Source organism: Phascolarctos cinereus, unplaced genomic scaffold (assembly GCF_003287225.1).
Source record: "Phascolarctos cinereus isolate Bilbo 61053 unplaced genomic scaffold, phaCin_HiC Scaffold_2;HRSCAF=192, whole genome shotgun sequence".
Classification (NCBI taxonomy): Eukaryota; Metazoa; Chordata; class Mammalia; order Diprotodontia; family Phascolarctidae; genus Phascolarctos; species Phascolarctos cinereus.
Genome location: NW_027555625.1, coordinates 233,664,115 through 233,687,245, shown reverse-complemented (window position 1 = coordinate 233,687,245; position 23,131 = coordinate 233,664,115). Strand labels below are relative to the sequence as shown.

The following is a 23,131-nucleotide window of genomic DNA, read 5'->3' as shown; positions in this document are numbered from 1 at the left end:
CGGATTTGAACTCAGCTCTTCTTGACTTCAGGGCCGGTGCTCTATCCACTGCACCACCGAGCTGCCCCTGACTTCCAGTCTTCTTATACCTCACTCCCCTCACCCCAACATGTCCTCTGACATAGAGTGATCCTGGCTTCCTTGCTGTTTCTCTAACTACATATTCCATCTCCCAGCTCTGGAGAGCTTCACTGGCTGTCCCCCATGCCTAGAACTTTCTTCCTCCTTATTTCTGCTTCCTGACTTCCCTAATGTCCTTCAAGTCCCAGCTAAAATCCTATAGTCTACAAGAAGCCTTTCCTGATCCTCTGTTGATTTTCTCTACTTTATCCTGTATATATTGTGTTTGTATTGAGTTGTTTGCATATTGTCTCCCCCATTACGGGTGAGCTCCTTGAGAACAGAGACTGATTTTGAATTTAAGTTTTTTTTGTTTTTGTTTTTTTGTTTTTTGCCTTTCGTTGCAGACCTAGAACTTAGTACACTGCCTGGCACATAGTAGGCACTTAAATGTTTGTTGACTGACTGATCACCTGTATCATGTACAAGATCATTCTGGTAAGCCTGGAAGGGATCTTAATAATCTAGTCCAACTCCCTCCTTTCTGCATATGGGTAAACTGGGGCCTGAAGGGGTTAAAGGGCCTTGTGTAAGGGTCATTGTAAGGATCAAATGAAATAATGTCCACAGAGCATTTTGCCAACCTTAAAGCACTACATAAATGTTAGCTTGGAGAGCAGCTAGGTTGCACAGTGGATAGAGCACTGGGCCTGGAGTCAGGAGGACCTGAATTCAAATTTGACCTCAGACACTTACTACCTGTGTGACTCTGGGCAAGTCACTTAACCCTGTTTGCTTTAGTTTCCTCATCTGTAAAATGAGCTGGAGAAAGAAATGGCAAACGACTCTAGTATCTCTTCCAAGAAAACCCCAAATGGAGTCACAAAGAGTCAGACACTATTGAAAAATGGCTGAACAGCCACAAAATGTTAGCAGTTATTTTATGTACAGATATCATTATTAATTTCCTGAATGATCTTTATCTGTTATAAAGAGCCTCCTGAAGAGTAGTCTGTCCAGTTGCTCAGAGAGGCCTCTTGTCCAGTGCCCTGTTAGCAACCCCAGGCTGGGGCATGTTGTTTACAGACAGTGGCATTGTCCTGGGGAGGGCAAGGAAGAGGCATGAGTCAGGGCCTTTGGCATAGAGCTTGTGCGGCTGCTCCCACAGCTGGGGACACTCATGTAGCAGAAATGCACAGGAAACTGCAGGAACTCACCCATTCCCAGAGCCGAGAGCTCTGCCTTCCCCTGGGAGCCAACCCTGGGACCCAGAGGCAGTGGATGCTGTTTGGTTTCCTAGCAATTGGATTGTTTGGCTCCTCAATCCAGAGGGCAAAGGGGATTTATGAATGAAATGTAGCATCGGCTTTAGTAACCAATGTAGGCCTTAGGGAGGAGCTTGGGGAGGAGAAGAGGGCATGGTCTGGGGCCCCACAGTATCCCCTTTTGTTTCTCCTGGTGTCCTGATATGGCCAAGGAGAGGGAAAGCCTGAAATGTGGGGGAATTGGGGCGGAAAGAGAAAGATGGAAGACTTTGAAGAGCTAGATCTATACTGGCCCTCTACATCGGGGATTTGTCACCATTGCCAAGGTCATGCACCTTCCTCCACCTTCACCCCCTCAAAAGCAGACTGGGAAGATCTTCAACATGTGAGGCCACTTCTTAAAAAACTAATGGCTAGTAAAACTGCCACTAGGATACCCTGGCATTTAAGGTCCTCTGTAAACTAGCCTCAACCTACCTTTCCAGTTTTATGTGCCCAAATTTTCCAGTACAATCCCCTAGCTCCAGCCAGATGGATTTACTCACTGAGAAGCAATATAATACAGTGAAAAAGGTAATAAATCCAGAGTCAGGAGACCTATGTGTGAATCCCGGTTCCAATACTTACAACGATGGGATTTTGAACAAGTCACTTGATCTCTGAGTCTCCCAGGTTCCTCCTCTTTGAAATGAGAGGGTTGGACTCAATGAGTTCCCCCTCTAAATCTTATTATTCTATTTAAATATTTATTTTTAGTTTTCAACATCCAATTCCACAAGATTTTCAGTTCCAAATTTTCTCCGCATCTCTCCCCTCCCCCCACACCAAGATGGTGTGCATTCTGAATACCCATTCCCCTAATCTACCCTCCTTTCTATCATCCTCCCCCCTTCTCTTGTCCCCTTCCCCTTCTATTTTCCTGTAGGGTAGGATAGATTTAAATAATTATTTTCTAGAACCCCATTTTTATGTCCTTCTTCATACTATATGCCCTTGAATCCTTCCTTTACAGACACACCTAGAATGTCCTACACCTTTCTGCCATTCCAATTCCTATTCTAACCATCCTTCAATATCAGCTCTTCCAGAAAGCCTTTCCTGAGCCCTGCAGTTCATAAGGATGTCTTCTACTCTGAGTTCCTGCAGGACTGTTTCTACTCCTTACACAGACACAGTATAGAATGCCATGTAGCTTGGAGTTAATATGTCGTGTGTGTGTGTGTGTGTGTGTGTGTGTGTGTGTGTGTGTGTGTGTGTGTTAGGTGGTTAGGTCCTTAAGGGGAAGGATTATGTTATACTTATCTATATTCTATCTATATATTATACTTATCTATATATTCAGTGTCATATAAAGGCCCTCACACATAGGAAAATAATTAGCATTGGGAGCTGGAAAGGTCCTTAGAGACCAACTAATCCAATCCCCTCATTGTAGAATTGGAAAAACTGAGGCCCAGAAAAGGGATGTGACTTGCCTGAGGTCACACAGATAAGGTGATTGTTATTGTTGTTATTCAGTTGTGTTCCCCTCTTCATGACCCCATTTGGGGTTTTCTTGGCAAAGATACTAGTGGTTTGTCATTTCTTTCCCCAGCTCATTTTACAGATGAGAAACTGAGGCAGAGTTAAGTGACTTGCTCAGGGTCATATAGCTAGTAAATATTTGAGACCAGATTAATGTGATATAAACCCCCAATTTATTGAATAACTTATTCAAGCTAATGAGAGTAAAAGATATCATAAATTACTAAAATCTCAGCATCAATTAAAACGAAAACAACCTCAAGAGCTGAGTTTCAACCTACTTCCTCCAGATCTCCCAATAAGCAACAAGATGGATGGGCTAAGATTCCTTCCCCTTTGAATTTCTCTTACACTGAAGCTGTTCCAGTTCTGACTCCTGTGATCTCATAAATCTTTCCTAATCTCAATTGGTAATGCTCTCACTCCTTAAATATCTTGCATGAAACTATCTTGTATTTATTTGTTTTTAGTCTCTTTATATTTATTTTGTATATACTTAATATGTATCCTTGTTCCCTTCCCCATTAGGATGTAAGTTCCTTGGGAACAGGGATTGTTTCATTCTTTGTCTTTGTATCCACAAAGGCCAGCATACCATAGACACTTAATAAATGCTTGCTGATTGATCGGTCGGACCTTCAGAGAGGAGCTGGAAGGCAGCCAAGGGTGGGAGCAGGGAAAGGAAAAAGGGAGGGGAGATGGGAAGGAGGAGGAAGCGGGGGAAGGAAAAGAGAGTTCTCAGGAAGCTGCACCAGTGCAGGATGTGTCAGAGGCCACCTGTATCCCAAGACACTGCCTGGATGTTTTTCCCACGTTCCACAGGATTCCCAATTCTTACCGAACCAACACTTAAGGTTTTCCCCGAAAAAAAAAAACCTTTGGTTACAACTAGAAATGCTCCCTTTCACATTGAGCCCCAGAGCATCAGAAAACAAGTGGACAAGACTTTTTCGGGTTTCCAGATGAGGGATGAGGGGGCACTCTGAAAGGACCCTCAAGGGCACAGAGAATGTTCAATTTGGCCCATGTACTGATGTCCAAGGCCAGACCTTGGCAACACTGTGAAATAGAGAAAGCTTCTCTTCGTGTTACAGAAGTGCCTCCCCTTTACCCAGGGGTCCCATAGTACATAGTACACTGTTTGCTGGTTAATATTTACAAACTTTCTGATTTTCCTCTCCATGGTCCCATCTCCAAAGGACCCTGTTTTCCATGGTTTCAATAGCTAATGTAATCCAGACACATTAAAGCAAAGGGTGTTAAAGTTGGGGGTAGGGCAGAAATCATCCAGTCCAATCCCTTAATGTTGCAGGTGGGGAAACTGAGGCTGAAAGAGAGGAAGAGACTTATCCAGCCACAAAATATGTCATGGGAAGAACTGAGACAAGGAAGCTTTTCTTCTTCTTCTTCTTCTTCTTCTTCTTCTTCTTCTTCTTCTTCTTCTTCTTCTTCTTCTTCTTCTTCAAGTCCCAGTTACAAGCCGACATAGTTATAGAGAGCTATGGGAAAGAATTATGTAAAGGCAGAATGGTTTCTGAGCACTGGGTGTGAGCACAGGAGACCTAGGTTCATATCCCAACTTTGACACTAGTTGTATGACTTTAGATAGGTCACTTTATCTCTTGAGCCTCCATTTCCTCTTTCGTGACATGGAAATAATTCTCTTATCTAAGTCACAGAATTCTCACAAAAATAAAAGTGTTCTATAAATGAGAATTATTATTATTAGAGGGCACATCAAGCCTATATGAAGTATCTAATAATTTTCATCATGGTTGCTATTGGGTAGTTGATTTGATATTTCAACACTGGCTAACCTGAGGTTGATTGATAGCTCAGTCAGTCAGTGCAAGGGATTCTGGAGACTGAGGGATGAATCCTTTCCTCCTTCCTCTTCCAAGCAATGGGATATACCAAGACAAAAAGAGGGTCCTGCAGGAGCAGTAAAAGGATATAGTATCCACAACTGCTATGAAAAAAAGCCAGGCAAAGCAATTCTAAGATTGTTACCTCACAGGATCTCAGAACTGGAAGGGACATCAGGAAACCATATACTACATCCCATATCCGAATGTGACAATAACCATCCAACTTTTACCTAAATACCTCAAGTGACAGGAACTCACAACCTCTCATAGCCTATTCTACTACTGGACAGATCTAATTGTTAGGAAACATTTTCTTGCATAAAGACTAAATCTACCTTTTATCAACTTCCAACCACTGCTACTGGTTATATCCTCTGAGGTCAACCAGAACATGATTCTTCCATAACAGCCCTTCAGATAGTTGAAGGAAGCAGTCATGCTTCATGTCCACCCTAGGTTTTCTTTAGACTTAACATCTCGAATTTCCCTACCTAGTCATCCTATGGCATGTTCCCCAGTCCCCTCACTCAGCTAGTCAATGTCCTCTGAATGTCCACCAGCTTTCCAATATCCTTCCTAACATGTAGTCTCTAGGATGGAAAACAATATTCTGGATGTGGTCTGTATGGGAAAGAGAATGGGACAATTCTTATATCCTCAGTTGTAGATAATACTCAATGCCTCTTAATGCAACTTAAGATTGCATTAAATTTTTTTGACTGCCATACTGCTATTTTCTCACCTGAAGCTTGTAGTCCATGAAAACTCCCAGAATTTCAGAACAGCTGTCTAGCCAAGACATCATGAATTTGTGCGAACCCATGAGGAACTATACAGTTATGCCTGTTAAATTTCATTGCATTAGATTTGGCCTAGTGCTCAAGCCTGTCAAGATCTTTTTTAAAACAAATCCTAATTCCGTGTTGTTCAAAAATTTGATAGGCACGCTATCTATGCCTTTGTTTAAGTCATTGATAAAAATGTTAAACATAGAGCCAAGCACAGGTCCCTGGAGCTCACCAGTAGGGATCTCCTCACAAGATAACATCAAATCATCAATGGATATACTTTGGGTTCAGACAATCAATTCTAAGTCTACCTAAATACAGTTTGTCCAGTCCATACCTCTGCATCTCATTAAAAGAACTACTGTTTCCCTCACCAATTGGCAGTAATTTTTGGTAGACTTGAAGGAAGGAACTTCAAACCAGGGTCTCATCATCTCTAAATGCAGCGATGTGTTATACAAGCGATTCTCAAAAACACCCTGAAAGTGCTCAGGGGGCAGATACTCTCTGATACACTTAATAGCGATGTAGTCCTAGGCTTTCTCAGAATAACTTAGTCATCATAGACTCAGTCCTTACTGGAAAATTGACACATACACTCACTCCCCTCCACCCTCCTGCACTGGAGGAGGTATGAATGCTACCGCAGGAGGTGAAATGACTGGCTGGGGTAGGGAAAACCCAGAGACATACACAATTTCCTTGCCTAACAAGAAGCCTCATCAATGTCAGAGGCCCTTCTCCTCTACCCAAATGATGTTAACAGCACCACCTTTCTTCTAAAACCCTAAAGGATTACTGGGTGGGGCTAAATCTTAGTCTTCAAATAACCCAAATTCTCTGTAGCTGCAATAGCGAAGCCAGTTTCATGTTCCTCTCTCTTAATATTCCAGGAACTGCCCCCACAATGGCAGCACGCCCCTGGTGGCATTTTACTAATTTTGAAGCAGAAATATTGCCTCCCAATGCTTCAATGCTGCTGAGTCTTTCACTCAAAGACATACCTAGGAATTCTGAAATACAGGGCAAATTCAGTTGAGCTGGGAGAGAAGGATGAAGTATAGGAGGGAGTTCTAAGATCTGAGCATTCTCTGTGTGGTTGAGGTAGATTAGAGAGAAGTAGAGGGAGGTGAGAGGGCTAGGGAACTAGAGGGACAAGATATTTGAAAAAGGCAGGGGATGGAGTGCAGAAGACTGTGAGCCAGGTGCTGAACTTTCTTGTTGGGAATAAGACCAGGAAACTTGTTGGTGATAATAAAGATCTAGACAAGATGGTGTGAATTTTAGAGGAAGAGAGGAGGTTAGTGAGTGATGATGGCAGTGGAGAGCAAAGAACATGGCAATGCCTCCTCTTGGCCTGTGTGTTGGGGGCATAAGAGCAGGAGCAGCCTTGGTGAGGCAGCTAAAAGCACTATGGTGTCTTCAAGAAAAAGCTAGGTTTCAGCAAATACCAGAAGATGGATGTGAGAGGAAGCTTTCTAGGATAGGCTCTTGGAGATTATCCAAGACTCTAATTTGGAGTTAGAGAGGATCTCAGAGTCAGTCTAGTACAACCATCTTGTTTTGGTGGAAACTGAGGCTCAGAGTAGGGAAGGGACAGGACCATAGATTTAGAGCTAGAAAGAACCTTAGAACACATCTATCTCAACCCTCTCATTTCCCAGATAAGGAAACTGGGGACCAGAGATTGTTAATATCCTCCTCATAAGCTTGTAACATTGCCCCAAAGTTTCATTATTAGGGCATTTATGAGATCATAGATTTACTCAATCATCCACAGGTCGCACAGGTAAGGAGCAGAGACACAACTAGAAACTCTAAATCCAGAGATCTTTCCATTACACATACAACAGAGAAGGGGCATCTGGGGTATTAGATAGGACTAATACCTCTGGTGTGAGGGCTGCTGAGCCCTTCTCAGGGCTGTTCATCCATCATCTGTCACCCAACTCTCACCTGTGGCTCCAAGAGGCTGTAGCAAGTTCAGTGGCCACACCTGGGAAACCATCTCAGTAGATGGGCTAAGCCAGGTTGAGGGTAACTGATAGTCCACAAGCCTGTTAGAGAGTTACAGGAATGTCTACCTAAGCATGTGAAGATGTCCCCTGCTGGAATGGGCAGATGAGAAGAATTTGTTTCAACTGCCATGAAGGAGGCTGAACCAGGCACTGTGGAGCTCTCAGTGCTTGGTTAGACATCAAAGATGCCAAGGTCATCCACTGCATTTCAGGCCATCACCAGCTATCTTGATTTTTGTCTTGTCACTGGATTTTGATGCCTCTGGAGGAGAGAGTGAGGCTGATGACTTGGAGGAACTCTGCCTCACTTAAATCCAATTCATACAGGAATCAAGACATCACTCCTTGATGCCATCGGTCCTCTTTGAAAACAAGCAACAGAGAAAGGTTCTCAGAGGGGCAGTGGGAGGGTGAAGAAGTTCAGTGAGTGGGAAAGTGCTGAGGGTCTACCTAAAGCTACATTATAATTGCCAGGGGCAGGAGAGAGGAAGGGGAGCAGAAGTAGCTTGTGCTGCTAATGGGAATACTGTCTTAGCAGCAGATCCTCCTAGATTATTGTGCACTGACAACAGGTATCCTGAATGCTATAAGTCCTAGGCTTGGAGGTCTTCTGGGGGTGAGAGTAGCACAGTCTGCTCTGCTTCCATTGCAAGATGTTCTTGGAGAATAGTGTGCCAACCACAGGAGGATAGAAATCATCCTACCATTCCAGGATGTCAGCATATGGGACATAACTCCAGCTGCTGAACACTAGTTCCTGCTCTGCACAAACCTTTCCTAAGTGAGATACATACGTTTTCACAGGAGCTTCCTGGAGTTGTAATACATTAAGGGATGATAGCATGCTGGCTCTGGAGTCATGAGACATGGATTTAGATCCCACATTGGAATGACTTTGGACAAATCACTGAACCTCCCTGGTCCTCAGTTTCTTCATCTGTAAAATGAAGGGGTCAGACTAGATGGACTCTGAGATCTAAATTAGTCTCCTTACTGGACTCCCTGCCTTAAGTTTCTCCCCACTCCATCCTCCACAAAGCCTACCAATTGATTTTACCTTAAGTATAGATATCACCATGCCACTCCTCTACTTAATAAACCCCAGAGACTACTTGTTGCCAGTAGGATCAAATATAATCTCTTCTGTTTGGCTTTGAAAGCCCTTCATATCCTGGTCCTAATCTAGCTTTTCCAGCCTCACTATACTACTTCCATTCCTGCACGCTATTGTTCAGCCTAACCACCTTTCTTTAGATTCTTCACACAGGCAGGATATATCTCCACACATGCCTGGCCATTCCCTATGCTGAACAGCTTCCTCAATTCCACTTCATATAATCCTTCTCTTCCTTCAAAATTCAACTTAAGCAAGAGCTTTTCCATGAAGCCTTTCCAGATCAACACCACCCATCCCAACTTCTGGTACCCTTCCTCCTTTATGTTTATTTTGTATTTGGGTTCTGCATATCCTTGCATTTATTTATTGCCCCTGATAAAATGCAAGGTCCTTGAGAGTAGGAATTGTTCCTTTTTTTTTTTTTAATATTGTAGCTTCAATGCCTGACATTTATTGTTGTTGTTTGGTCATTTCAGAGTGTCCAACTCTTCATGACTCTATTAGAGGTTTTCTTGGCAAAGATACTGGAGTGGTTTGTCATTTCCTTCTCCAAATCATTTCACAGCTGAGGAAACTGAGGCAAACAGGGTTAAGTGACTTGCCCAGGGTCATACAGCTAGTAAGTGTCTGAGACCAGATTTGAACTCAGGTCTTCTGGGCTCCAGACCCAGCACTCTATTCACTGTATCACCTAGCTGCCTGCCTGGAATTTAGTGGGTGATTAATAAATGCTTTATTGTTTGATTGGTTAAATCTGTGTTATTATTACTAGCCCTAGTGGTAGAACTTTGGAGCTCTGTGAGAGGCCAGTGAGGAGGCTGTATGTGGAACTTTCTCCCATCACATTGAATGGGCACCACCTATTCAGTAGGTATACAGGATTACCCCTGATTTCATCTTCTCCAGTTAATATATTGTTATTATTGTTATTATTATTATTATTATTATTATTATTATTTTGGTGAGGCAATTGGGGTTAAATGACTTGCCCAGAATCACACAGCTAGTGAGTGTTATGTGTCCAAGGCCAGATTTGAACTCAAGTCCTCCTGACTTCAGGACTGGCGCTCTATCCACTGTGCCACCTAGCTGCCCCATTCTCCAGTTAATATAGACAATGATGGTTGACCTTACTGAGAAAAAAAAAATGGAGTTAAAACTTGGAGTTAAAAGACCTAGGTTTGAATTCTCTCTCTCCTTATCTCTAGATGCAGGATGTTGCCAAGTTAGCTAAGCCAGCCTCCATGCTTTCCAGAGATCCTCCTCTTGGATGCTGACAGTCATTGTGATTCTTACTGTGGTCCTTACCCCCACTGGCCAAGGGCCCTGAATGCTGGCAAAGCTATGAAACAGGGGCTTCTATATTCAATGTCATCTTCTATAGTTTTGTTTGTTTGTTTGTTTTGTTTTTTACAATTAAGTCACGGGGCTTGGATTTTCCTCCCGGGCTCGAAGTTTGGTGTACCTATGCCCCTCCATGACCACAAATCCCAAGTTGTGTTCCTAAGTGCGATCTTCTCCCCACCCAGCTCCCCAGTCCATTTCCCATGATAAAGTGATGCATTGGGGAAGTTGAGAAGTCAAGTTAGCTGAGGCTTAGCTAGGAGGACAGAGTTCCATTGTGTTAAGGGAAGTAAAACATAAGGCACTATTCAACAGAATATGAAGTAAACAGATATTCTGCTCTTTTCCTAAAAAAAAAAAACAAAAAACAAAAAACCAACAACCCCAAAACCCTAACCTCCCTGGCAGATGCATGTTAAAGGCGTCCCTGATTCCACAACAAAAAAACAAAATCACAGGTTATATGTTTGCACAGTGGCCTGTGAGTCAGATGGGGGTGGGGGGATCATCTGAACACATGAAAACCATTAAGACTTGAGATGAACTTTCTCTGTGAGCCAAGGAGAGGATAATAGAAGGGAATTCCGGGGTGGGTAATGTATCCTGCTATGTCTACAGTCTGGGCATCAAAGCCAAGAGTGAAGATTGACTCAGAGAAGTGGAAAGAACCCTCGATTAGATCAGGAGGTCAGGATTCAGGTCTTAGCTTTGATATTTACTGTCTGTTTGACCTTGAGCTGATCGCTTGACCTCTAGAAGGGTCAATTTTCTCATCTGTGAAATTAGTCAGATGGACTACGTCATCTCCAAGTTTTCTTCCAGCTCTAAATCCTGTAAAAAAATATACTCAGAGAACAAGACGTCCCATTCCTCCCAACACTACCTGTGTCTTTCTTTGCTGATTGCTGCACAAGCAGACTTTCTCATTGGACCCAACTGTCCAAGAATCTCAGTGTCTTTGCCCTTTAAGTCGTACAGGGGCCATTAGGAGGCTATGGATGGGGCTTTCTTTCATTACACTGAATGGGCACAGCTTATTCGGTATGTACATGGGATTAGCCTTGATTTTGTCTTCTCCAGTTAATATCGACAATGATGGTTGATGATTCTTCCTCGCTGAGGCAATAGAAAAAAATGCTGTACCCAGAGTTAAAAGGCCTAGGTTTGAATCCTCTCTCTCATCTCTAGATATAGGATGTTATTTATCAAGTTTGTTTTCTCTCTCTCTCTCTCTCTCTCTCTCTCTCTCTCTCTCTCTCTCTCTCTCTCTCTCTCTCTCCCTCTCTCCCTCTCTCTCCCTCTCTGTCTCTCTCTCTTTTTTCTGAACTGTCCTCTTTTTTCTCCAAGCAGCAAGTTGTAACAGGAAATCTCTCTCTAGAAGGTTTGGTGCCTCAATACTCAAATTCAGGAACTTTTGAATTTGGGGATGCCTTGCAAGGCAAACCCCAAAGTCAGTAGTACTCAGGAAAAGTCCACAAGTCAACATTTATTACATACCTACTATGTGCCAGGCTCTGTGCTATGTGCTGAGGATGCAAAGAAAAGTAAAAAGCAGTCCCTGGTCTCAAGGGGCTCACTGACTAATTGAGGGTGGAAGGAAGCGACCTCACACAACTATGTACAAACAAGATATAGACAAGAGAAACTGGAGATAATCAGCAGAGAGAAGAAAAGCTCCTTTTTCTATGGAGAAGGCTAGATTATTAAGGAATCCCACTGTTTAGGCCTTGGGCAATATAAAATTCTCCTAGGAGGTTTAACACAATAGGAATTTGAGAACTGAATGGCATCTTCCTTCTCAAATCCCTATTTTGTTAAGAAAAACATTCTTGAATTATCCTAGCTGCTAGAGTAGTTAGGTGGCTCAGTGGACAGAACACTGGGACCTGGAGTCAAGGAGACCTAAATTCAAATCTAGCCTAAGAAACTTACTAGTTGTGTGACCCTGGGCAAGTCACTTAACCTTGTTTGCCTCAATTTCCTCATCTGTAAAATGGGCTGGAGGAAGAAATGTCAAACTGCTCCAGTATCTTTGCCAAGAAAACCCCACTTGGGGTCAGGAAGAGTGAGACACGACTGAACAACACCCCTGCCATGTGCTTCTCATTAAGTCACCATTACTGCTGTGGTGATGGCAGGAGAAATCCTCTCCTCCCACTACACTCTTGGAGAAAGGCAAAGAGGGGGGTTCCAGAGAACGAGACGAAAGACTGCTGTAAGTAACTCGCTGGTGCTCGGTCCAGCTAATCATCAGATGTTAGCTATTCTGTATTATTTGTCTCCAAACAATGTCCCATGCACTGTAAATTTCACCAGATTGATCAGAGAGCTTCTCAAACTGACCACAGGTTCTATTGATCTACACCCCTATTGATCCACAGAAGAGGAAACTGGGGTCCAGAAAGGAGAAGAGATTTGTGTAAAGTCACACCGTTTGTTAGTAGTGGCAGAGCTAGGACCCAAATCCAGGTGTCCTGAGGCTTAGTCTCATACTCTTTCCACTATCCCATGTTTACGTAGGGTGAAATGGCCTAATTTCGTGCTTTGAGCGGCACTCCAAGATGGCTATTGGCTAGAGTCAATCTTTGGCAATAAAACCTAAGTGCCCCTCTTCTCTCCTGTCTCCCAACTTACTGGATATATAGTCATCTTTTAAAACTAAACTCAAATGTCACCTTTTCCAAGTTCACCCTCATTGCTCCAGTGGGGCTTTCCAGCTTCTGCTCTATACCCTCCGCAAGCCATATTCCATACAACATTCGGGTTGATATTCTTAAAACACGAATCTTACACTTTCACGCCCCTGCTCGGGATGCTTCACTGGCTCCCTACTGCTTCTAGGCTGAAATATAAAATCTTTTTTTTTGGTGAGGATTTAAAGTCTTTCAATGTCTGAGTCTCCCCCTCATTCGCTGACAGTCAGATTATTGTAGTCAAACTGGCAGGCTCATCATCCACACTGTACCCTCAAGGTTCTCTCATAGGCCCACTTTTCTTTTCCTCTAAGCCAAGAGTTCTTGACCTTTTTGTGGCATGGACCACCTTGGCAGTATAGTGAAGCCTATGGATCACTTCTCAGAGCAATGTTTTTAAAGGTATAAAATAAAAGACATAGGATTACAAAGATACTACAAGTTAGTGAAAATGAAGATCTCTTTTTTTCTCATACAAATTCACCAATCCTCTGAAATTTATCTATAGACCCCAGGTTAAGACTCCGTGCTCTACGTTGCATACAGTAATGGCAATATTGTAATAATGATCAACTGTCAAAGACTTGGCTAGTCTGATCAATGCAATGATCCAAGACAATTCTGAAGGACTCATGATGAAAAATGCTCTGTATCCCCAGAGAGAGAACGGATGAACTCTGAGTGCAGATGGAAGTGATAGTTTTTCCACTTTATTTTTCTTGCTTTTTTTGTGATACGGTTAATATGGAAATATTTTGCATGATTTTACATGTATAATTGGTACCATATTTGGTGAGGGAAAGACTGGAGGAAGGGGGAGAATTCAGAACTCAAAATATTAAAAAAGGGGATGTTAAAAATAATTTACTAAAGGAAAAAAGAATCACTGCTCTAGGATCTCTTTTGGTAACTTCATCAATTCCATGGGCTTAACTATAATTACTATGTAGATAACTCCATATCTCTATATCCAGTTTCTGGGCTCTCCTCTGAGTTTCAGTCCTCTATCACTAATTTCCTATCTGACATTTTAAACTGAAAGTCTCAGAGACATCTTAAACTTAACATTTCTTAAACTGAACTCGTTATCTTTTCCCCAAAACACTTTCCTCTTCCAAATTTCCCTATTTCTGTTGAAGGCAATGTCATCCTTTCTGGCTCCCAGGCTCATAACCTTGCTGCTGTCCTCACTTCACACATCCAATGACTTATCAGATCTTGCCATTCATAACCTAATTACATTCCTTGCCCCCAACCTCTTCTTTCCATTCACACAGCTACCACCTTAGTTCAGACCCTCACCACCGCTCACCCAGATGACTATAGCAGCCTTCTGATTGGTCTCTCTATCTCAAATCTCTCATCCCTACGGTCCATTCTATACAACTACTGCCAAAGCAATCTGCCTTAAATGAAGACCTGACCATGTTACTGCCCTCCTGAGCAACTCCAGCGTTGCCTCTAGCATAAAACATAAACTCCTTTGTTTAGTTTTTAAAGCCCTACACAATGCAGTCCCAACCTATCTTTCCATCGTCATCAGACATTATTCTCCATTCCTACTCTGTGATCCAGTCAAACCAGCCTTCTCTCCATTTGCTACACACAATACTCTATCTTCTGTCTCTGTGCCTTGCACTGTCCCTCCCACGTGCCAGGAATGCACTTCCACCTTAGCCTCACCTCCTGGAGTCCTCTTTTTTATGATGTAACATCTTCTACATGAAGTCATTTCTGATCTCCCCTGACTTCTAGTGCTTTTCCTCTCAAACTCCCTTTGTATCTAACTAGGTGAGATAGATGTGTGCAGGGTTGTCTGGGTTCTGGAGCACATCCATTCCAAAGTTTCTCTCTCTCTCTCTCTCTCTCTCTCTCTCTCTCTCTCTCTCTCTCTCTCTCTCTCTCTCTCTCTCTCTCTCTCTCTCTCTCTTTCTCTGTCTCTCTGTCTCTCTTTCTGTCTCTCTCTCTTTCCCCAATGTCTCTCTCTCCACTCCACACACCTTCTTTGAGGTCCTCTCAAAGTGTCCCTGAAACAAACTAGTTAGTCTCATACAGGTACTCATTCACCATTGTTTCAGCCAATCAGAAGTCCCCACCCACCCTCACATATACATCATACCCACAACACAGTGCTATTTCTCCCTCACCTCACTTGGGTGGGAATGAAAATTACTACTGCTTTGTATATATTTCTATTTATGCTATGTGTGTTTATGTATGGACTTATCCCCCTACTCTCCCTTTAGAACATTAGCTCTTTGCAAGTAGGAATTGTTTCACTCTTTGTATTTCTATCCCCAGCTCTAGCATAGTGCCTGGCACATAGCAGCTGCGGAATAAATCCTTGATTGATTGATGGGTTGTAAGACAATCTGTCTGCTTCCCAGAATGCCTGCTTCCAACTGAACACATGTGTGAAGCAGCATTTGGACATGCTGGAAATGATGAACTCCTTGGCTGTTTCTGGCTATGTGGTAACCCAATGCTGAAAGGACCTGGCATTTTGGCATGACACAGCAAGCCCTGAGTGACCTCTTGCTCTCTTACTGTCCCAAGACAGCTGATATCAGTTAAAAAAGAAGAGATCATTTCTGATTTGCCCTTTTCCTTCAGCTCTCTTGTGTGGAAAGCAGTGAAGTCTGTCTCTGTGTTCCCCATAATGGGAGTCTGGGGGGAGTTGTGGAAGAAAGAGGCTCAAAGTGCAGGATGGACTCAACTAAGTGAACTTTGACTGACTCCCTGGCTTCCTTGTCCACTTTGTATTTCCTTTCCTGAGGAGGGGAGCAAACATTGTTCCCTATGTTTATCTCCTCGTGAGTTTGAAATGTTCAAAGGTCTCCAGGTCCAGTGAGTGGAGCAGACTAGCATTGAGGGCAGCTTCGAATCAGAGAAGTAAACTGCTGACAAGAGGAGAAGCCCAAACCCTGGGACTGTTTTGCTAGAAGACATGGACTTTGAAGAGTCAATGTGAAATGTAAAATACCTCATTGGCAGTCCTATGAACTGCTTCATGTTTAGATGGTTTTAAGTACTACCTCCCTGACCAGATAGAACAGTACTTAGCACTGCTACTAGTTTTGTTTAAATCAATGAATGCCTGTTAGAATCTTTTGTATTTTAGTATTATATTTGTGTATGGGAATAAAATATCTGTCCCATACCTGATTCATATTATATATTGAGTCTCTTTTTTTACTCCTTACTTTGGGAAGACCTGATGTCCCTTCATGGTATTATGCTGGGTAGTCAGAGCCCAAGGGTTCAAACAAATAGTCCTTTTGCTGAAAATATTTTCCAATATCCCCAGGTAGAAGCAGGTCTCAAGGCAGTTAAAATAGTTTAGGATGATATACAGTATTTGCTCTTGGCAAAGAGACAAAAAAAGCAGTCAGCAAGGAAGTTTCCTGGGATTGCAGGAGCAATTTTTGCCAATGTCTTAAAAACTGTTTTTATGTTCTTCTTGTCTAAAGGGCCCACAGCTTAGTCCCAGATCTATCTACCTGGGGACAAAATTAAACCCAACTGCCCCAGGACCATACCACTGGTTCTTTACTTCACAACAGTCCTAGCTGATGTTGTGGGGAAGTTAATTTAGACTTCCCTTATTTTCTCCACTAGCCCATGATACTTAGACATGAGACTGAAACCCTAAACTTTAAGTAATTTATTTTGGGCTGGGTTTTTTTTTTGGCGGGGAGAAGGAGAAGAGGAAAGGGAAAGGAGCCCTACCCCTCAAGAGTCTAGACCGTCCCAGGACTAAATCTAGTACTAACGTGCCCAGGCACACGTGCCCAGAGTGAAAGAGTCCCTTTGTGGAGAAGGAACAGGCACAAACCCCATTTCTTTTGGGCCCAGCAATGGGATCTCTCAATATTAGACCTACATATGACTTTTCAGCTCCCATGTCTGTCATGCCTGAAGTGTTCTTCTCACCTCGGCCATTTGAAATCTTTTATTCCTTTAGCTCTCCCTACACAAGGCCTTTCCTGATCCCTTCCTCCTCCAAGTTATTAGTGCTTTTTCCCTAAACCACTTCTACCCCCTTGAATTACTTTGTACAAATATTGTATTGATTTATCTATTGGATTGCTTCCTTTTGGTAGAATGTGAATCCCTGAAGGCAGGGACTGCTTCGTTTTTGTCTTTGTATCTCAAACACAATGCCAAGTATAGAGTAGGCACTGAAATGTTTATTGAATTAAATTGCTGCCCCTACCCCATGCATTGACCTCTCTATACATCTTCCCCTGAGCTCAACACTTGTGATTTTGCACTATAGCTTTCTGGGTATATGGTCCCTCCCCTTGATCCTGGATTCCATTAGAGCCATCTCTCAGTGTCCTGAACAGAAAAGGGTTGAGAACTATTGAAGAAATGAGATCAACAAATGTCCCCTCTATGTTTAGTTCCTTATGGTTGAAACCATTACACACCAACACTATGCTACCTGCTGTTTGCAGGCCTGCTTTGTAAAGTTCTAATTAAATGACTTTTCTTCTTCCTTGAAGAAAAAAGTTTGTTTCCATTTTAAACAAATTTGAGGAGACAGACAGAAAATTCTTAATAATAATAATAATGAAACAGCTAAAATTTATAGAACACTTACTGTTGTAAACAAATAGTGCTAGGCACTGTGCTAAGCTCTTTATGAATATTATCTAATTTGATAGCTATTATTATCCTCATTTTATAGTTGGGGAAACTGAGGCAGACAGTTGTTTAGTGACTTGCCCAATGTCACACAGCAAGTGCCGAAGGCTGCATTTGAACTCAGATTTTCTTGACTGGGGCCCAGCACTCTATCTACAGCATCATGAGGCTATTTCTTTTTAATCCTATTGTTTTCCTCTTCTCTCTACTGTGGTTGGCTTGGGAGATTCAGCATCTCTCCTCTCCTTTCTTAACATCCAGTCTACTCTCCTCCTCCTCTTCCTCTTCTTCCTCCTCTTCTTTTTCCTTCTCCTCTTCCCACTAATCAACAATACCTTTTTTTTTTTTAGGTTATACATGTACAATCATGTTAAACATATTTCCATATCAGTCAGATTGTGAAAGAAGAATCAGAGAGCAAAAGGAAAAAAACTAGAGAAAGAAAAAACAAAAAAAGTGAAAATAGTATGCTTCGATCTGCATTCAGACACCATAGTTCTTTCTCTGGATCAGAATAGCATTTCCATCTTGAGTCTTTTGGAATTGTCTTGGATTATTGTATTGCTGAGAAGAGCCAAGTCTATCATAGTTGATCATCGTACAATGTTGCTGTTACTGTTCTGGTTCTGCTCACTTCACGAAGCATTAGTCCATACAAGTCTTTCCAGGTTTTTCTGAAGTCCTCCTGCTCATCATTTGTTATAGCACAGTAGTATTCCACTACATTCATACACCACAACTTGTTCAGCCATTCCCCAATTAATGGGTATCCCCTCAATTTCCAATTCTTTGTTACAACAAAAAGAGCTGCCATAAATGTTTTTGTAAATGTGGGTCCTTTTCCTTTTTTTATAGTCTCTTTAGGACACAGACCTAGTAGTGGTATCGCTAGATCAAAGGGTATGCACAGTTTTATAGCCCTTTAGGCATAGTTCCTAATTGTTCTCCACCAACAATGCATTAGAACAACACCCAATTCTTTATTGTTTTAATGTTAACAAAATGTTTCCTTCCCAATAGCCCTGTGAAACAGTTTGTACCAGTAGGAAAATAGTATCGTATATTTAGATTTGAGCTGAAAGGGACCTTAGAGGCCATCTAGTTCAGTCATTTTATTTTGCAGATAAGGAAACTGAGGCCTGAATGGTGAAGTGACTTATCTGAAGTCATACAAGTATTTTGAATACATGTTGTCTACCTCCCCACCCCCATGTAAATTCTTTGACGTCAGGGCTGTGTTGTATTTTTGCCTGAATTTCTAGGTCCAAGTACAGTGCTCAGCACATAATAGGCACTTAATAAATGCTCGTGCTTACTATTTGATTTCTAGGAAGTGGCTCAGGTAAGATTTGAACCCAGATCCTCTCTGCTGCACCACACTATCTATTGTTCTCATTTTACAGATAAACTAAGGGACAATAAGGTCAGGAAGGCAGGATGGTAGAGCAGAAAGAGGCCAGAATCAGGAGTCAGAGGACCTGGGTTCAAATCCCAGCTCTGCCACTCACTACCTGCCTCTGTAACATTGAATAAGTCACTTCAGTCTACGAGCCTCATTTCTTTCTTCTGTAAAATGAAGGATGTGTACTAAATGACTTCTAAGCTCTCTCCCAGTTCTAAATGTTATAATCTTTGCCTGTAGAATGAGAATCCAGATCTTCTGAATTCAAGACCTCTTTCTCCTACTACACAATGATTAGTCAGCACTGGGAACTTTCCTGTTCCTCCCCATTCTACTTTCCCTGGGACCCTCCCCGCCCCCCAACCCCCTCCTTCGTCTCTCTCTAGCCAAGTGTTTGAACCAGATTCAGAAACCATGGTAGAATTCCCTCTGCCCTACAAAATAGGTCTCTTGGAACAAAGTGAATTGATTCCTGGGAGAAAAGGAAACACCAGAGGATGTGGGTGCCACCTGGATTGGATCTTGCCTTTTAGAAGGACTCCCCTGCTGGCTGCAGGCTGGTTTCCCAATTGCTTTTTCAAGAAAAACTCAAAATTCACCTTAGCCTCATGGTAGGTAATAAACATTACTCCCAAAGATTAGCAGAGGGCCTGATGCTCATGTTACATACAGGATCATTTTGGAAAGTTTGAGTAAAAGGCCTCCAGTCATTTAAAAAGTGCATTGAAAATTTAAAAATGAAAAGAAGGGAGAGGGCCTGATTTTTTTAAGGGGCAGAAAATATGTGTTTTTTCGTACTCACATACCTACAAAAAGACTGAGTGGATAATGTTCAAAGCCACCTTTCTCTTTCACTCAAATTCACCTCTGAGCCCAAACTGGGATCCAAAGGAAATATTTGGATAAAGCACAAGCTACAGAAGGTGAGTGTATTTCTTTGATTAACCAAATTGAGTGCAAACAAATTATGCTGGCTCTGGGCTTTTCCATGAAATGTAGAAGGATCTGGGAACTGAGCAACTGGAAAGAGCTCCATGACTGGCTCTCCCACCCATCTAATGGCCTCTGAGGGCCCTGGGCCCTGTTGACTTCTCTTTGGTCCATTCCATACTCATGCTTACCTGGCACATCTGTTGGCTTGTGGGAGTAGGTCCCTATTCTTGGGAATAAGCTGTCCATCTATGTTGACCAGGAGTCATTTCTGGCAGGGTGTGGCAGGAATCATTGGAGTTCCTGGTCTTTCCACGTGTCCCATCGCTACTCAAAGGAGGGTTGAAGATTCTGTTAGACCTACAAGGGGTGATCAAGGAACAGAGCTGTGGTTCATCCCACCTTTCACTACTGGACCGGGCTTAGGTTTAGTCAGAGTAGGAAACTGCCTAGATATTTGATTTCATTCATGTTGGAAAAGCCCTTTGCCCCCCTAAATATCTCTCCCAAAATACCTCCCTCCCCTGCCCTCAAAATCTCTCTCCTACTGGTCCCCAAATACTTTGTGCAACTGGTTAAAAAATACTATCCTGGGAAGGTGGAGCCAAGATGGTGGGGTAAAAGCAGTGACTTGCTTGAGCTCTCCCCAAAACCCCTCCAAATACCTATGAAAAATGGCACTAAACAAATTCTAAGGCAGCAGAACCCGCAAAAAGACAGAGTGAACCAAATTTCCAGCCCAAGACAATCTGGATGATTGATGAGAAAGGTATATTGCACCAGGCTGGAAGAGGAGTACAGTGTGGCATGGGTGCGCAGGCCGCAGTGAATCTGGAGCAGGCCTCAGAGGACTGAATCATGGACAGCTGTGGTGGCTTCCAGATTTCTCAACCCAGGAACGCCAAAGACAGCTTAGAAGGTCAGTGGGGAAAGTCTGTTTCTGTGGTGAGAGGGGAGCTAGGTCAGAGCCAGTTCCAGAGCACAGAGTGCAGAGCATGGGTGTCCTGAGCTTCCAGCCCACACGCTGAGGGGCAATCCAGTGGCTGATCAGAGGGGTATTGCAGGGATCTCTTTGCTAGTGCTGAGGCAAGAATCTCTTGCTTTGCCCATGCTTGGATCTGGGTCACAGTTCTGGGCGGCGGTCCTGGGGCAAGGAGGAGTACTGGTGTGGTGGAGCTTGTAGTGGCATGGAGAGGAAACCTTCCTCACAGTTCTAGGACAGAAAGGAGTCCTTGTGGTCACTAATAGACCAGAGCACAGGCCAGGAAAGGAGTAAACACCTCACCCCTTATCATACCACCTTGCAAGAACTGAAAATTTACAGGTCCCTACAAGTATCTCTGAAAACAGCTGTATAAACCCCCAAAACCTGGGACAGTACATTCTCCACATTGGAAGCAGAATCTTACCTTAACAAAGAGTTTAAAACTCAAGTAATTGGCCTGGATCATGAGCAAGCAGTGCAAAAAGAGTCAGACTATATTATCTTACTTTGGTGACAAAGAAGATCAAAACATACAACCAGAAGGAGACAACAAAGTCAAAGCTCCTACATCCAAAGCCTCCAAGAAAAATATAGGATTTTGAGAAGCAAGTAAGAGAAATAGAGGAAAAACTGGGAAGAGAAATGAGAGTGATGTAAGAAAATCATGAAAAACAAGTCAACAGTTTGCTGAAGGAGACCCAAAAAAATACTGAAGAAAATAACACCTTAAAAAATAGCCTAACCCAAATGGCAAAAGAGGTCCAAAAAGCCAATGAGGAGAAGAATGCCCTAAAAAAAAATTGGCCAAATGGAAAAGGAAGTCCAAAAGATTACTGAAGAAAATACTTCCTTAAAAATTAGAATAGAGCAATTGGAAGCTAGTGACTTTATAAGAAATCAAGACACTGTAAAACAAATCCAAAGGAATGAAAAAATAGAAGACAATGTGAAATATCTCATTGGAAAAACAACTGACCTGGAAAATAGATTCAGGAGAGAGAATTTAAAAATTATTGAACTATCTGAAAGCCATAATCAAAAAAAGAGCCAAGCATCATCTTTCAAGAAATTATCAAGGAAAACTGCCCTGATATTTTAGAACCAGAAAATAGAAATTGAAAGAATTCACTGATCTCCTCCTGAAAGAGATCCCCAAAGGAAAACTCCTAGGAATATTATAGCCAAATTCCAGAGTTCCCAGGTCAAGGAGAAAATATTACAAGCTGCCAGAAAGAAACAATTCAAGTATGTGCAGAAACACAATCAGGATAACACAAGATTTAGCAGTTTCTACATTAATGCACCACAGGGCATGGAATATAATATTCCGGAGGGCAAAGGAGATAGGATTACAACCAAGAATCACCTACCCAGCAAAACTGAGTATAATTCTTCAGGGGGAAAAATGATCATTCAGTGAGACAGAGGACTTTCAAGCATTCTTGATGAAAAGACCAGAGCTGAATAGAAAATTTGACTTTCAAACACAAGACTCAAGTGGAACATGAAGAGGTAAACAGGAAATAGAAATCATAAGAGACTTATTAAGGCTGAACTGTTTACATTCCTGCATGGAAAGATAATATTTATAAGTCATGAGACCTTTGTCAGTATTAGGGTAGTTGGAGGGGGAAAATTATATGTATGTATATAGATATATAGATAGATAGATAGATAGATAGATAGATAGATAGATAGATAGATAGATAGGTAGGTAGGTAGAGGCTACAGGAGAGTTAAAGATTAAGGGGTCATACCTGGAGAATAAAATTAAGGGATGAGAGAGGATTATACTAGGAGAAGAAGAAAGGGAGAAGTAGAACAGAGTAAATTATCTCAAAAAATAACAGAAAAGAAAAGGCTTTTACATTGAAGGAGAAACGAGGGAAGGTGAGAGGGAATGAGTGAATCTTATTCTCATAGGATTTGGCTTAAGGAGGGAATAACATACACATTCAATTGGGTATGGAAATCTGTCTTACCCTACAGAAAAATGGGGGAGAAGGGGACAAGAGAGCAGGGGATGATAGAGAGGAGGGCAGATTGGGAAAGGGGTAATCAGAAGCAAATACTTCTGAGGAGGGACAGGGTCAAAAGAAAGAATAGAATAAATGGGGGGGCAGGATAGGATTAAGAGAAATAGAGTTAGTTTTTCACAACATGTATACTATGGAAGTGTTTTACATAACTGCGCATGTATAACCTATATTGAGTTGCTTGCCTTTTCAATGAGGGTGGGTGGGGAGGGAGGAAGGGAGAAAATTTGGAACCCAAAGTTTTAAAAATACACGTTTAAAAAAAAAGTTTTCACATGCAACTGGGAAATAAGAAATACAGGAAATGGGGTGCAGAAGTCTATCCTGCCCTACAGGAAAATAGAAGGGGAAGGGGATAAGAGAAGGGAGAGATAGAAGAGAGGGCAGATTAGAGGAAGGGGTATTCAGAATGCATGCCATCTTGGGGTGGGTGGAGGGGCAAGATGGGGTG

General features: G+C 42.3%; 1 protein-coding gene and 1 long non-coding RNA gene across 7 annotated transcripts in view; one reads left to right on the top strand and one right to left on the bottom strand.

The window, feature by feature from the left end:
- The window catches only part of NFATC2 (nuclear factor of activated T cells 2), a 273,083-nt gene that overhangs the window by 229,446 nt on the left and 20,506 nt on the right, over nt 1–23,131 (top strand). The window lies entirely within an intron of this gene.
- Nucleotides 19,496–23,131, bottom strand: part of LOC110206668 (uncharacterized) — a 70,324-nt gene continuing 66,688 nt past the window's right edge. Inside the window, exon 5 of the long non-coding RNA XR_002323997.2 lies at nt 19,496–20,019. This is a non-coding gene — a long non-coding RNA (uncharacterized LOC110206668). The remainder of the gene's footprint in view (nt 20,020–23,131) is intronic.